Below are 14306 nucleotides of genomic sequence, written 5' to 3' on the forward strand. Positions count from 1 at the left end.
AAAACAAGCATTTTGTAGATCCCTGCTAGATTCTTCCTGCAGTCTTTCCACACTGGGATGAATGGTTCTGTCTGTTCCCACAACCAAGAAAAGCATCCCAGGAATGCACAATATGAAGTCCTGCTTCAAATGACCAAAACATTCTCTTCCCCATCTTTCCATCAGAAAAGGGGACAGCTGAGTGTGAGTCACACAGGCTCAGATTCAGAAAGGGGAACTGGCTTGGGGTGATTTTATAAAGATATTTCTTTCCCTACTCATCTGCTTTATCCTCAGAAATGTCTGTGGTATCTTTTAAGAGGAACCAGGGGCAGGGCTGGAGCCTGGGAGCGCTGGGTGCAGGCTCTGTTCAATCTCTCTGCAGGGTGCTCTGGACACTGTGGATTGGGGATGTTCCTCTTGTTGGATCGGGGTTTTTTGCTAGCTTGAAGCAAGAGGTTTTTTTCACTTCCCTTCCCCTAGCCTGGAGGCTGTACCAGGAATCCTCTTGGTGATTTTTTTTGGTTTTTGTTCCCTTGAAGTGTTTTTGGCTCGGCTTGTTTTTATTTTTGGCCCATCTGGGGAGCCAGTGGGACCATCCCAAACCTGAGAGCTCAGAGGACATGAACCAACACAAGAAAGGACATTAAAATCCATCAGCTTTGGCTGCTGTGAGGAGGAGACCCACACCAAAAATTCAACAGGTTTCCCATCTGCTCTGTTTTGGGCTGCTAGGGGAGTTCCTCTTCCCCTTCCCAGAGCCCAAGGGACCACTCCCCATTTTGCTTTCCACTCCATGCAATCAGCCCGTGTTTTTCTTCCCTGGGGATTTCTAAGTTTTGTTGTTCTGCTGTGGGTGAGTGTGTGGGTCTGTGGAGGGTAAGTTTCTGGGAGTTCATATCTAGCATTTATTCCATCCTTTTTTGTACCTTGTGGCACCCCCCTCCCTTTTTTTTTTTTTTTTTTCCTTGTTAATAAACAGTTTGGGGTTTTTTTCTTCCACATTCACCTGCTAGTATCAATTTCTCTCATTGGCAGAAGAAAAGGGAGTTATTGAAGCCCTTTTCTCTTTAGAGGAAATGCTCATTCCAGAGTGTATTCTCCTGAAACTTGTCTCCAAAACTGAGACAGGAACTGTTCTCAACTAAGTACAGATGTACAGCCAAGAAAAATGCTCATTTCACCAGGAGCCATATATCTGGATATGCCTGGCCAGCATCATGGATGATTGCATCAGGGCAGAACACGTCAAAAACAAACAATTGGAGGTGCTTAGATTCAATTATTTCATAAATGTGGTAGAGAAATAACACAAACCAGGGACTGGAAGAAAAAGTCTTTGGCAATGCAGCTTATCCACAGCTTCTCTGCTCCATCCATCCCTCTTCCCTCAAGAAGGCACAGGAGTACTTGCTTGCTAGATGGAATAACATCCTATTCAGGACAGGCTTAAGCAGCAAAGCAGACACTGGGACCCAGCAGACTCCTGGAGGAAAGCCCTCATGGGTAAACACAAAATAAGGATCTCTTCACCTCCACTTACTGAGTGCAAGACACAAGAACATGTTTCCAGACACCAGACTGAGCTGGCCTGAATCCCACCCTGTGCCTGGTGCTTCCTTCTGGCTGGATCTGGATGTAAGAAGTGTTTTACTCAAATGACACCCTGGGCAAGGCACAGGGATTTCCCTGTAAGGGCAGACCCATGTGGAATTCCAACCAGCTGTATCTGAATACTGCTCTAACAGTTTGGTCTAGATTTAGGTTTCCAGGTTTAGGTTTACTGAGTTACTAAATTCTCATGTAAGAAGTTAAATTTGAATTTTTCAGTCAGAGATGCACACACCTTTTCAGGGATAGGGCCCATAGGGAAAAAAAGTAAAGAACAGCATTTAATTATCAGGCTGAGAGAAATCAACATTGTCATGTTGTCCAAAACGTTAATGATAACGACAATGCAGAGAAGCAGGACAACACTTTTGTCTTTAATAATTCTGACTTATGCAAATAACCAGTGACTTCAAACACAACTATTTGGATGGGGAAAGGTTAGCACAAGAAAGTCCCAGCTTTTACCTAATCCCATTTAAGACAACTTTGTGAGAATCAATTGCTTGTGCCATTATTTAAACACTATTCCATCTTTCCTCATGTCCATGCTACAGATGAGGAACAACACTAGGCTTTGGGATGCAGCACATTTGCAAGCAGAATTTCAGCCCTTTTTTTTTGAGCTCTCATGTGGCTCAATCTACACAAAGATTCTTGCATTAGCCTCCAAGAGGTTTCTGGGTTTCAGCCCCTCATCTCTGTCATTCTCTTCACAATCACCGGGTTTCATCCCCTGACTTCTGTCAGACTCTGGATGAGAGCAAACCCACCTTAGAACAGCCCAAGAGCCACCCCTGTTGCCCCCCTGCAAACACCACTAGTGAGGGCACAAACCTTCAGCATCAGGCACTGTAAATGGTCAAAACAGCATGTGAAACTCAACATCTCCCTGAAAATAAAATGCTGGAGAAGAATTTGATCGCCTGATCACTGCAGGAGCTCTGCACTCACTCCAATAAGCACACAGAATAAAGGCAAAAAGCTTTCAAAGCGAAATCTGGGATTCCTTCATTAGGCCTTATATAAAACCTCTACTGACCTAAAGATGCTGATTTTTTTTCTTCTAAGTTAAGTTATTTTATTTCTTGTTTCTGAGCATTTGGTTGCATCCACTCCATATTTCCAAGCTTTTTTGCACCTTCCCCACTCCCAGGAAAATGAGATTTTCAGGCAGCAAAGCCCCATCTCCTGGAGTTCTTCCTCCTGGATATATTACTGCCAAGTGTCCCATGCCAGGGACAAGAGCAAGTAAAGATTTTGTCCCCCAGGCTCACAACCTCACAACACTGTCCATGCTACAAAAATGGCTTAGGGACTTCAAGAACAGAATTTTGCCTTGAAATCCAAATCCAAGGGCCAGACTTGAAGGGCTCAGTCTGGTGTGAAAGGGACAGGAAATGAATCCCATCAGAGACAGGATATGATAATGCCAAACTGCAGCTTTGCTAATAGAGACAGAGATTATGCTGAGAAGAAAAGGCAATTTTATCTTTTAATTCCTTAAGATGCTCCATCCGATCCAAGGTAATCACACCATCGCCTTCTCTTCTCTCTGATTAGTTATTCCTCCTGACGAACCACCAGGAACCATTTCTGAGGCACGTGGCAGATTAGCAGCAAATCCTTGCACTTAACTGAAGTACAGAGGAAATGAGAGACACTCATTTTTAATTAAGGTCAGACTCCTCTTGCAAGAAAACCTTCCCTTCTCCCATAGAGGGAATGGAGACAGAGCATTGCAAGAATGAAAGGAGCACACTGCTTCCAATACATGTAGGGAAAATCAGGGAATCCTCTGTCACCCATCAGGTTTTTTTCTCTCTTGCAGCTGAGAATTCAAGTAAGTTTTCAGCCTATAAAGTTCTGTTGTCACTACACCGTTTCCCTGACAAGTGTAAAGTGTTGTCCACCTCAAGAGAAGGTGTGTTCAGTCTTCTTTCTTGCTCACTCAAGTTTTGTAATAATTAGCTCAGAATGCCAAGAGAAAGCCTAGCGGACTTTTATTTAAAAGCACAGGTACTTTTAAAACTAATTCTAACCTCTATGATAGACTAAACATCCTGTGATTTACTTCTTAAACAGGAATTTTTAAAGGAACAATGTGCAAAACCCTCCTATTGCACTCTAAAAACCACAATGCAAATCCTGAGGCAGAGTGCAGAGAGAAAAAGCCAAAGCACATTGAAGGAAGCAATCACATAACCAGTGGAGTAATTTATGGGCTGGATGAGCTTGTGCTCCTCACACTGGCAAAATGCCTGCTGAGGACTAATACAGTAGATAGCAACAATTCTGTACTAATTGCAGAGCAAAACTATCTCTAATTAGTGGGAAAAATCCTGGACATGGTCTTGGTTCTGCAGGAGTTTCTGCTCCCTAGAGCTTAGTCCTGGGGGCAGGGACAGTGTCCCTACAGAGATTTATCAGGGGCAAGACACTAAAGCTGAAGGCTCACAAGGGAAGGCAACAGGATGTACACAGAGGTTCCATCACTGCTGTCTTGCAGGTCACTTCAGACTTGATTTATCTCCGCTCTATTCCATTAGACATTTCTCTACAATTCACAAGGCTTTGATAAAATCCAAGTTCCCTATTCACAGAAATGATCTTATTTGTCAAAAACAGCATCTGGAAGAGAAACATGAGGAGAGCAAGGCCGAGTGCAGGAAACACAGTGATACATGACACATAAATTCCATTATAATGGCTTGGTATTTTCCACTGGATAAACAATTTCTCTAATTAAATACGAGCTATACAACAACCCAGCCATGCTGTGCAGAGCTGCAGAAGGAGCTGAACTTTTGGAATTTCCTAACTTTTGACTGCTGATTTAGCATAGCACTAAAGTTCACCCTGGCACTTTATCTGTTACTAACTGGAGTTTAGATTTATATATATATATATATATATATATATATAAATTTGGGCACGTCTATAATCTAACCCCTGTCCTGAACTTTGATTATGAAAGAAAACCAGGACTTGGATCCCTTTTGCCCTGATTTTTATCCCCCTTTTTACAAGGTAGGCTCTGCAGACCAGCCTGTCTGATGGCACTGCAGTTGTACCACTTTAAACTTGCAGATTATGTGGTTAATAAGACTAGGATGCAACAAGTTTCTGGTGTGCCTTGGGACACTCTGGGCTTGTTCCTAAAGTCCTCACTAATGCTGTCCAGTGTCTACACACACTCTCAAGTGCACTACGAAAAGGCATCATGTTAATGCAATCCCTTTTGTGCTGGATTCCTGGTCATCCCAGCAGGAGCTAAACAGAAGCCTTGTCCTGGGCCACAGCCCCTGCAGCTGTAACATCTGCTGCAGAACCTCCTCAGAACAACCCCAGTGTAAACACCATGGGAAACCTGACCCTGTCTCTCCACAAGCTGCCAAAACCTCAGGCAGGGATGCAGGATAGGAATATGCAACCCTGCCCCTACTGCAGCCCTTTTCCATTCGTTATGGAACCACTGCACAAGATATTTCATTCCCAGCAGTTTCAGCCTTTGCTGCCCACCAGTTGCCAGTCCAGATTTATCCAGGCCAACTTCCTGCCCACGTATCTCCTGTGCCCTTTGCACAACTCTGACACCCTCCCATTGTGCCCAGCTCCCAGCAGACAGCTTTGTCTGCCTTCTCTGTGCCATTCTGAGCAAGCAATGCTCTCCTTTGAGAGGTCCTGAGATATGAGACTCACCAGCTCCCAGCTGACCTTCTCCAAGCCTCCTCACTTGAATTCAGTCTGTTCTAGCCATGGGTAACCCAAAGTGCATGCTGCCTCCCAGGAGATGTCTCACCAGGCCAGGGACGAACTTTATGCCAAATACTATGAGCTAACATAATCTCTTTCCTTCAAACAAAGCAACTGTACCCAAAAGTTTAAAGAATAACTAACCCACCTTCACACTCTGGGTGTTACAATACAACAGAAGGGAAATTAAAAAATAAATAGAGGCTATGGCAGAACCAGCTGGGTTGGAAGGGACTTCTAAAGATCCAACCTCTAATCACCCCATAGCTAAGATACAGCACTGACAGCCAGGATTTCTGCTTCCTCCTTTCACAGCAGTCACTGGTGTCCTTGCTCCACACAGATGGATGGTAGCAGCACCAATCTGTCAACTGAGGGGGACAGACCAGCAGGTTACACCACTGGTACCTCCTGAAAGATCTGAGCTCACCAAACCAAAGACACTCAGCAGCAGCAAACCCACTGTCCCTCTGGGACACCAAGGGCAAACCCCATCCCCTCCACCCACACAGGAATCCTGCTTCCTGTTCTGATGGCAACAGAGCAATGCTGGACACAGTTGCTCCCAGAAGCACCCTCCTCCCTGCTGATTCACCAGCCCAAACTCAACCTTCCATTTAAGCAGATGACCTCTGGGCTATGTGCATTAATTAATATGTGTATTAATTGCTGCTTTCTCCTGAGCCTCTCCACAAACACTGCCAGCCCTCACTCACACTGACACATCCACACCACAACCAGTGGTGCAGGCAAGGAGAACAGTAATCTGGAGAGTTTGCTCTCAGTCAGTATGCGTTAATCATGGAGTTTCCTAATTGATCACCTGTAACCTCACTCATCTCACACACTCCTCAAACAACAGGAGTTTGGGTAACTCATGGACCTTAAAGTACAAGAAGGAACACATCTTATTCAAATTACACCCTTATCAATGACCAAAATCTTAATTTTAGCAAGTTATAATATTGACAGATAAGCTCCAATTTGATATGTTATCTCCTCCTGCCACACAGATCCTTCTTCCCCACACCTCACACCCTGCCTTGCAAAAGCCAATGTTTACTCTGGATTGCACCACATGGAGAGAGGGAAGATCCCAGCTCAATGCCTCTGGGCACTGAGGCCACCCCAGCTCCAGAGAATGGCTTCCTAGCGTGTAACACATGGGGAGGTTGGGGATTGCAGTTTCTAGGGAGTGAGAAAATAAAAACCCTGTGCAGTCAGATTGCACAGCTGGTGTGGAGACTGAACATGCTCACTCCAGCAGGACCTGCTGGGCTGGCAGGAACAGGCAAGAGAGGCTTCCACTCTGGGCCAGGCTGCCAATCCCAGCCTCCTTCCACAGCAGCAGAGACCCAGCAGGGGCTGGAGTGCTCCACAGCCTGGTTTCAGTCAGCACCTCCATCCAGACACTGCCATGCCAGTGAGAAGCACACACAGCAGTCCCTGATGTGCAGATGCCAACAGCCAAAAGGAAAGGGTCTGGACAGACAGATCAGTGCTTAAAAATAGGATTTAATTGTTGGTATCTCTGGAGATAAGAGCAATGAACTCAGCCTGCAAGCAGGTAGGCAGGACAGATGGATCACCCACGCCACTTCTGGAGTACCACTGCACTACGTGTTCCAGCTGGAGCTCTAGAGTCACCACGTGTCCCTGGCTGCTCCTTCACTCCTCACACAAACAGCCTGTTTCTACACCATTAATGCAGGCAAAGCCCCAATCATGATTCTGTACAGAGATCAAGATATAATCTCATCTAGCCAAGAAAGTACACTGCCCTTACAAAAAGCAGCTTCCCTGTATCACAGTGCACATCTCTAACACAAACTGGTTGTGTTTCAACCAAAAAGGAAAAGCAAAAACTGAGTTGCCACTTCTAACAATGGCAATCAAAGTTACTGGCACCCCAAAGCAAAGTGTATCACAGCCCTCCATATACCTGAATCATCTGAGCACCAAAAAGTCCCATTTGACTTTGACATTTGCATGTCAGTGTGCTGGAAGTGCTCCTACACCTTCCTGGCACCTACCTAATGTGCTTTGAGGAGATTCAGCGATTAAAAAAAAAGGAAAAATGCGTGCAGATGCTTCAGAGACATCAAGATTAAGCTTGCAGGAGGCATTGATATTCCCAATATTGTTTAGTAGATATATACATAAATATATGTACACATATAAACAAAGTGTTCCTATGGATGAGACTCAGCAGGTTCAAAAAGCTCCTACACAGGCCCCAGTAAATGCCCACATAAACACACACATAAAAGATGAACAGTGAGAGGCAAAACATCCTTCCTCCAAAAGGCATCTTCTGCCTCACCAGTATATTCCACAAAAGGCCTGCCTTTTTGTGCCATATTGTCCATCATTAAATCTCCATTAGGGGTGGCTGGCGGATGGGTCATCAGCTAAACATGCCAAACTTACCAGCTGGGAAATGAAAGTCCAGAGGGAAAAAAAAAAAAAACAAAAAAAAAAAAACAAAAAAAAAAAACCACCAAAAACCCCACACAAAGGCACTTATGCAAGGTTGCAGACTGACCTGCTCCAATTAGCATAGTAAGGATTTCAGTTATAAAACAAATAGCTAAATGCTAAATATAGCCAAGGAGGAGGCTTTATTCACCAGGGCCAACTTCATGCTGATAGGAGCCACAGAGGAGCACAGTACACAATATACAAAAGGCAAATATGAGGCTACAAAGCTCATTAAACACAACTGGAGAGGCCTCTGGTTTTTTTAGGGAGGTTTTTTCCACAGCCAGGATAGTCCCTGCATCCAGGGGAAGCACTTGCAGGTCACGAATGAGAGTGTTCCCAAAGCACGGGAAAGTGTTGTTTGTTTGTTTCCACAGGCAGCTGCTTTTTGTGCCTGTCAGGCAACTGAAAAGTTTCCAGTACTAATTACAGGACACAGAAGTTGTCAAAGTGTGATGCAACAGATAAATAGGGGAGGGAAATGCCAAAGGAAGAAAAAGAAGAGATCAGCCAGAGAAATCCTTTGTCAGTGACTGTGCCAGAGGCTGGTGCCTCAGGCTGGGAGCCTTCCCTGTCCCACCAGAGGATGTGCTGCAAAAGGAATTGTGTTGGTTTTTGTCAGTGAAACACTTTTGTCCTTTGTACAGAAACAGGCAGATAGGCAAAGTGACAATGACAACAACAACAAAACAAAGGGGAAGAAGAGGTGCACTACAGAAAAGAGTTCAAACTGAGCCAGACTACCCAGAGAGGCTGTGCAAATTCCTTCATTGCTATGTCATTCTTTGACAAATAAAAAAATCTCCAAACCTCTGTCTTGACTGGCAGGTGAAGACAGATCCAATCTGTAACAGACAGATGCATCAAGATGATTTCTTGAAGTTTCTGTGAAATCTTTCCAGAGTAACCAATACCCACGTGGTCTTTACTACACTGTGCAAGTTATTCAGTAAAATAAAATAGAATTAATTTTGACCAAGAACTCTGGCACAGACAATACATTTTAATTTGCATGACCTTTTTAAAGGAAGCATGTGTGAAAGCACAGAAAAGAGATTTATAAGGAGAAAAAAGGGATTTGAAAGCTCCAAGATCCACATACCCAACATCCCCAGAGCATTTCATTCACAAACCTCAAAGGAGGTCAGAATTACTCTTTTGTACCTGGGAGAAACAGATAGAAAGGAACAATTTTTCTCAAAACTTCTGAAAAAACAGGGGCAGAGATGGCACCACTATCTCCCCAAATATCTCACCCATCAAAGCACTTGGGAAGTCCTTCTGAAGTGTTTAGTTTATAGACAGACAGTAAAAATATTTTCAAAAATAATCATTTGGCTTTCATAGGCACAAACAGAGTTATCAAGGGAGTCAACAGCAGAATTCAGAGCATAAACTCTCAAAATAAACCAAAGTTTAGATTCCCTTTGTGCTCCAGCAGACTGGGATGAGGAGATGGAGCCTCCATGACAGGCTCAGAAATTGGAATGTGGAATTTTGCCAGTCTGTGCCACATTCCTCTGCAACTATGCAGGTGACTAAACATTAGCTCAATACAAATAAATAGCTGAAATTAAAATAGCATTTAATTTTTGTGCCAATCCAAGCCAGCATCAAATCTAATTCCATCATTCTGAAAAAAAAAAAAAAAAAAAAAAGACAAAGCTTGGCTTTATTTCTTCACACATCTTTCTTTGCTTATGCTGCATCTGAACCAACCATGGCTGTTTTATAGAAACAGTTTCATTTATTTATAATAGGATAATAAAAACTGTACCAGTGTAAGAGAAGGACTTCCAAATAGTCTGAGGCAGAAACGTTGTGAGTTTGCTGTAGGTTTTACTTAAAAGGGGTTTCAACAGGATCTTTTTTTTTTTTTTTTTTTGGGGGGGGGAATATCAGAAAGTATCAGTCACATGCAATGAAGTAATTTTTCCACAACAAGAGCTACTGCACAATCATATAGGAGCAAGAAATTAAATCCAGCTATGAGGGAAGTGGATTTGCTTTGTCCTGTTTAGCATCAGCACTCAGCAGAGCACACAGACTGCTCTCAGCAGAACAGGGAAAGGCTCCAAGAGCACGGGGGTGCTGCAGAAAGAGACTCTGTACAATGATTCACTGAGAATTCTGTGTGTCCCCATCAGTGTCAGCCACGGAGACAAGAACTTCCACGTGGGACAAGACAGGAAGGAGAAGACAGGAATAGAGCAGGACACAAGAAAGACCAAGCCCAATTCTTTACTCTAATCTGGGCTTCTGGAGTGAATATTGACAGTTTGTCTTTATCCACCAACTTAATGGGGTTGTTTCATAAAACTGAGCAGTAAAGCAAAGCCCAAGTCATGCTGGAGTCTGACAAACAGTCTGTACTGCTGGACGGTACAGCAGTACTGTTATCCAGTCCCTGGCTAACAAGATCTGAAATTCTATCATAAATACCACAAGAACAGTAATTAAAGAACAACAGCCAAAGGCTGATTATTGGGGGCATTTAAGTCAGCAACAGAGGAAAAAATAGTGCTCTCAACCCATGTCAGCAATTTCCTTGGTCATTCTTGAGCCCTTGGGAGATGGAGAGAAGAGTCACACAGTATTTATAAAAGGAATCCATGAAAAAATTGATCTCTCTACAAACATCTACAGATATCTCTATAGATCAGTGCACACCAGATATAACACATGCCAGCAACAAGTCACATTCAGGTCTTGCTACCCATACCTGGGGCTTTCCCAGAGCTTTAAAAGTATCTAAACCTTGCCGTGCATTGTGTACTCTCTGCAGCCATGTACCTGGGGTATGGAACTTATGGAACTCACTTACTCACTTTATACATTGTCTCCTGTCCTCACCAGATTAAAAAACACTCTCTCAAAAAAAAAAAAAAAAAAAAAAAAAAAAAAAAAAAAAAAACAAAACAAACAACCCCACTCTCAAAAAAAAACAAAACAAAAACCAAAAAAAAAAACACAAACAAACAAAAAAACCACCCAAACAACAACAAAAAACATCCCCAAGTTTCATGGACAGAGGCAGCATTTTGATAAATAAAACCAACAACCTTAATCAGGAGGTGGAACACATGCTTTGATCCATTTTAACCACCCAGTAACACAACAGAAGAATTAGCCTGGATGTCCTTACAGAGCCACATCTCCTGGCACCAGAAATGCCCCCTCTGCGTTCTCCATCACTTTTTCTGCCAAACCAAAAAGCACAAGTGGGGATAAAGAGGAAATACACCAAGAACTCCTTGCTACAGTGGATTATGGCAGCCTCCAAGGCTAGAGAAGCACATACCAACCCTTGGCCTCAATAGACAATCCCATCCATCCTGATCCTAAGAGCACCCCCTGAAAAAACACCTGAGGTTTCCCTTTACTGAAGGCAGCCCCACACAAGGGCTCCTGAGATGACAGACAGGCTCCAGCACAGCTTCTCCCTGCTGTGCTGCAGTGGCTGCTGCTAATGTTGTCACTTGTGCCATGTCTCAGAGCTGAGCCTTTGAAGTCCTGTACTCCCAGAGATTTCTGGTAGGCAGTGACAACTTTTGTGAGAACAGAGCTGTTTGATGCAGACTCCCTCCTTCCTAATCCCTGGCAGGCTATAACAGCAGACTGGTAATTTCTTAAAATGCTGTATCTCAGACCCAACTTTAATATCAGGAACTGCTCTGTGTTCAAAAGCATCACCACGCCAGCAATGACAGAGCTGTGCTGATTAATGGGGCTCTCCTGGAGCACTGATGGGGAGAGGAATGCTGTTAGCAGAGGCTAAGGCCAACAAGCCTAGCCAGGCACCCCAAATACATCTCTATCCCCATGCACACCAGTCCTTGAGCTGCAAGTCACCCCCAGGGAAACACTTCTATCCAGCAGTAATGGGGGGACTGGTAAAACTTGACATCCATTGCAGCAGGATGAGTTCTCAGACAAGGTCTGTAGGCCTGTGAGACTGATGCTCAACAGAGCAGCAAATAACACTCGGTGCTGACACAGTGCTTTGTCTCCCAGCGCTTCCAAAACGCCACTGCAGCCTGCCTGGATACTGTGGAGATAACAACTCATGCCTCTGCCTCCATCCCTGGATGCTGCCCCAAACACTCTTTGCTGTTTGGTGTCAGGAGAGGAAAGGAGCAGAGCCCTCCTGCTGCTCATAACCTGAGCCCTGTGCCAATGCCAGCAGCTCAACCTGGGCCTTCCTCAGAAGCACATCTTGCAACAGACAAAAAACCCACATCAGATCCTGCAGGATGTGGTTCATGTCAATATCTGGATCGTTCAGCAAGAAAAACTGAGCGAGGACACCGAGCCCGGAAAGCAGTCAAGCTTCCCAAAGACAAAAGATAATTTTTCCTCCCATTTCAAACCTCAAAACTCGCTCGGCACGGAGAGGTGGATGCTGACACCCACACCCACCTCGGTCTCCATGGCATCAGGCCGCGGCGTTTGCCGTGACCCGGGCGCACGGCGAGCGCCCACCCGCACCCTGCCCGGGGCTCTGGGTGGGTTCGCACCCCCCGAGCCCCTCCCGGTGCCGGAGCTGCCCAGCGGAGCAATCCAGCCGGGATGCCGGCCCGCCGAGGATGCTCGTCGCCTTTCCCAGCCCAAGGACAATGTGCTCGGCGGCCGAGCCTCCCAACGGTACAGAGCGGCGCATCCCCGCCGCCCGCGCTCCTCCCGCACCTTCCCCGCTCATCCCTCCTTTGTTGCGGCCGGGGCTGGCCGGGCGCTGCCGCCCCTCCCGCTGTCCCCCTTACCCTGGCGCTGCCCGGCGGAGCGGGGCAGAGGGCTCGGCGCCAGCGCAGGAGGCGACCCCGGCCGAGAGCCGCCCTGCCACTCCCTGCGCGGCCGCGGCGGGCGGAGGGAGGCGGGAGGAGGGATCTGGGCGGCGGCTCCGAGCGGCGGGGGCGGAGGAGGAGGATGCGGGGCCGGCACCGCCGCTCCCTCCGGCCCTCGCGGCTCACGGCCGGGCCCGCACGAACAAAGGGGCCGGTCCGGGAGTCCGAATCCTCCTGGTTGCCGGGCCCTGGCGCCTCCCGAAATGGGGTGAGAGGGTGGGAAGGGAGCGAGGAGGCTCCTCCTGCCCTAAAACCCGAAATAATCCGAAAATCACCTTTTGCTCGCTGGAGCCGCCGCCTCCCTGCCCGCGGTATTGGGGAAGGGGCTCCGGGAAGGAGGAGCTTTCTTGGCACACCTGGATTTAGGTGGTTGTGATTTTGATTGATTCAAGAAGGGGAGAGCAGGAGGAGCTGGCGGTGCTTCCTGTAAAAAAAGGAGGAATCCCTAATTCGCCGGGATTTAACGGGGAATGCAGCAAAGAGAACACAACTGCAGCCTTGGAAAGGCGTTCATTCAAAGCAAGGATAGCCGGGCTGAGGTGGTGATGAGCACTGGGCCTGCTGTTCTCTCCCAGAGCCGTGCCTGGGCTGGCATTGCACGGAGATACAAACGAGAAGGCCCTAGAATCATTAAGGTTGGAAAACCCTTTTAAGCTGATCGAGTTCAACCATTCCCCCAGCACGGACAAGGCCACCACTAACCCATGTCCCCAGGTGCTAATTCCACACAGCTGTTAAATCCCTCCAGGGACTGTGACTCTGTCCTGGGCAGCCTGTGCCAGGGCTCCACAGCCCTTTCGATGAGGAAATCTTCCACAACATCCAATCCAAACCTCCCCTGGTGCTCCTAGAGGCTGTTTTCTCTTGTCTTGTTCCCTGAGATCAGAGCCTGACCTCCACCTGGCTGCCCCCTCCTGTCAGGGAGCTGTGGGGAGTGAGAAGGCCTTCCCTGAACTTCCTTTTCCCCAGGAAAAGGAGCACTCCCAGCTCCCTCAGGCACTCCTCACCAGACTTGTGCATCAGACCCTTTTCAGCTCTGCTACCTTTCTCTGTACATGTTCCAGCACCTGCCCTGGAACTGCATCCCTAATTTAGAGAGGAATGGAAGTGCTCTGCACAAGGACCATAACTCTACTCAGTGTACTTTACCACCTCTACAGACACCCCACATCACCCAAGGGGCAGCCCAGGATATTTGGCACATCAGATGCTATGGTGGAAGGCCCCAGGGTATACAGAAACAGAGGAGGCTCCCACTCAGCAGCAATCCTGAGATTTGTTGCTGTGACTCTGATCTGTTTTGCCTGCGGGGACCCAAAATAGCAGAGGGGAGATAGAAAAGAAGGAGGTGCAGGCACTAAAGCAGAGAAGAATAGAGCTGAGGTCAACTGAGCATCATCCAGAATATGAGATTTGACAGCCCTGGCTTTAGCAGGATGATCCAGTCCCAGGAGGCAGCTGTAGGCATCCTCATTTTTCATCTTGCAGAGGGGAAGCCAAAGTAAGAAGTGAAATGGCTGGTCCAAACCAAAAATAGAACCTAAAGCACCTGACTTCAACGCCTCTGCTTCAACTGCTAGTTCACTCTATTTCCCTGACATTTTCCTGCATCCAAGCTCAAGTCATTGCTTTGCAGTTCTG

At 46.5% G+C, this 14306-nt stretch overlaps 1 protein-coding gene across 2 annotated transcripts in view; it reads right to left on the minus strand.

Annotated features, from left to right (window-relative positions):
• CLIP2 (CAP-Gly domain containing linker protein 2) overlaps nt 1-12678 on the minus strand; it is a 75636-nt gene extending 62958 nt beyond the window's left edge. For both annotated transcript variants that reach the window (XM_083875347.1, XM_083875349.1), the window contains exon 1: nt 12585-12678. The gene's annotated coding sequence lies outside the window, so the exon portion shown is untranslated. The remainder of the gene's footprint in view (nt 1-12584) is intronic.
• Nucleotides 12679-14306: the final 1628 nt, after the last annotated feature.

This window comes from Zosterops lateralis (assembly GCF_965231275.1).
Source record: "Zosterops lateralis genome assembly, chromosome: 19".
In the NCBI taxonomy this organism is placed as follows: domain Eukaryota; kingdom Metazoa; phylum Chordata; class Aves; order Passeriformes; family Zosteropidae; genus Zosterops; species Zosterops lateralis.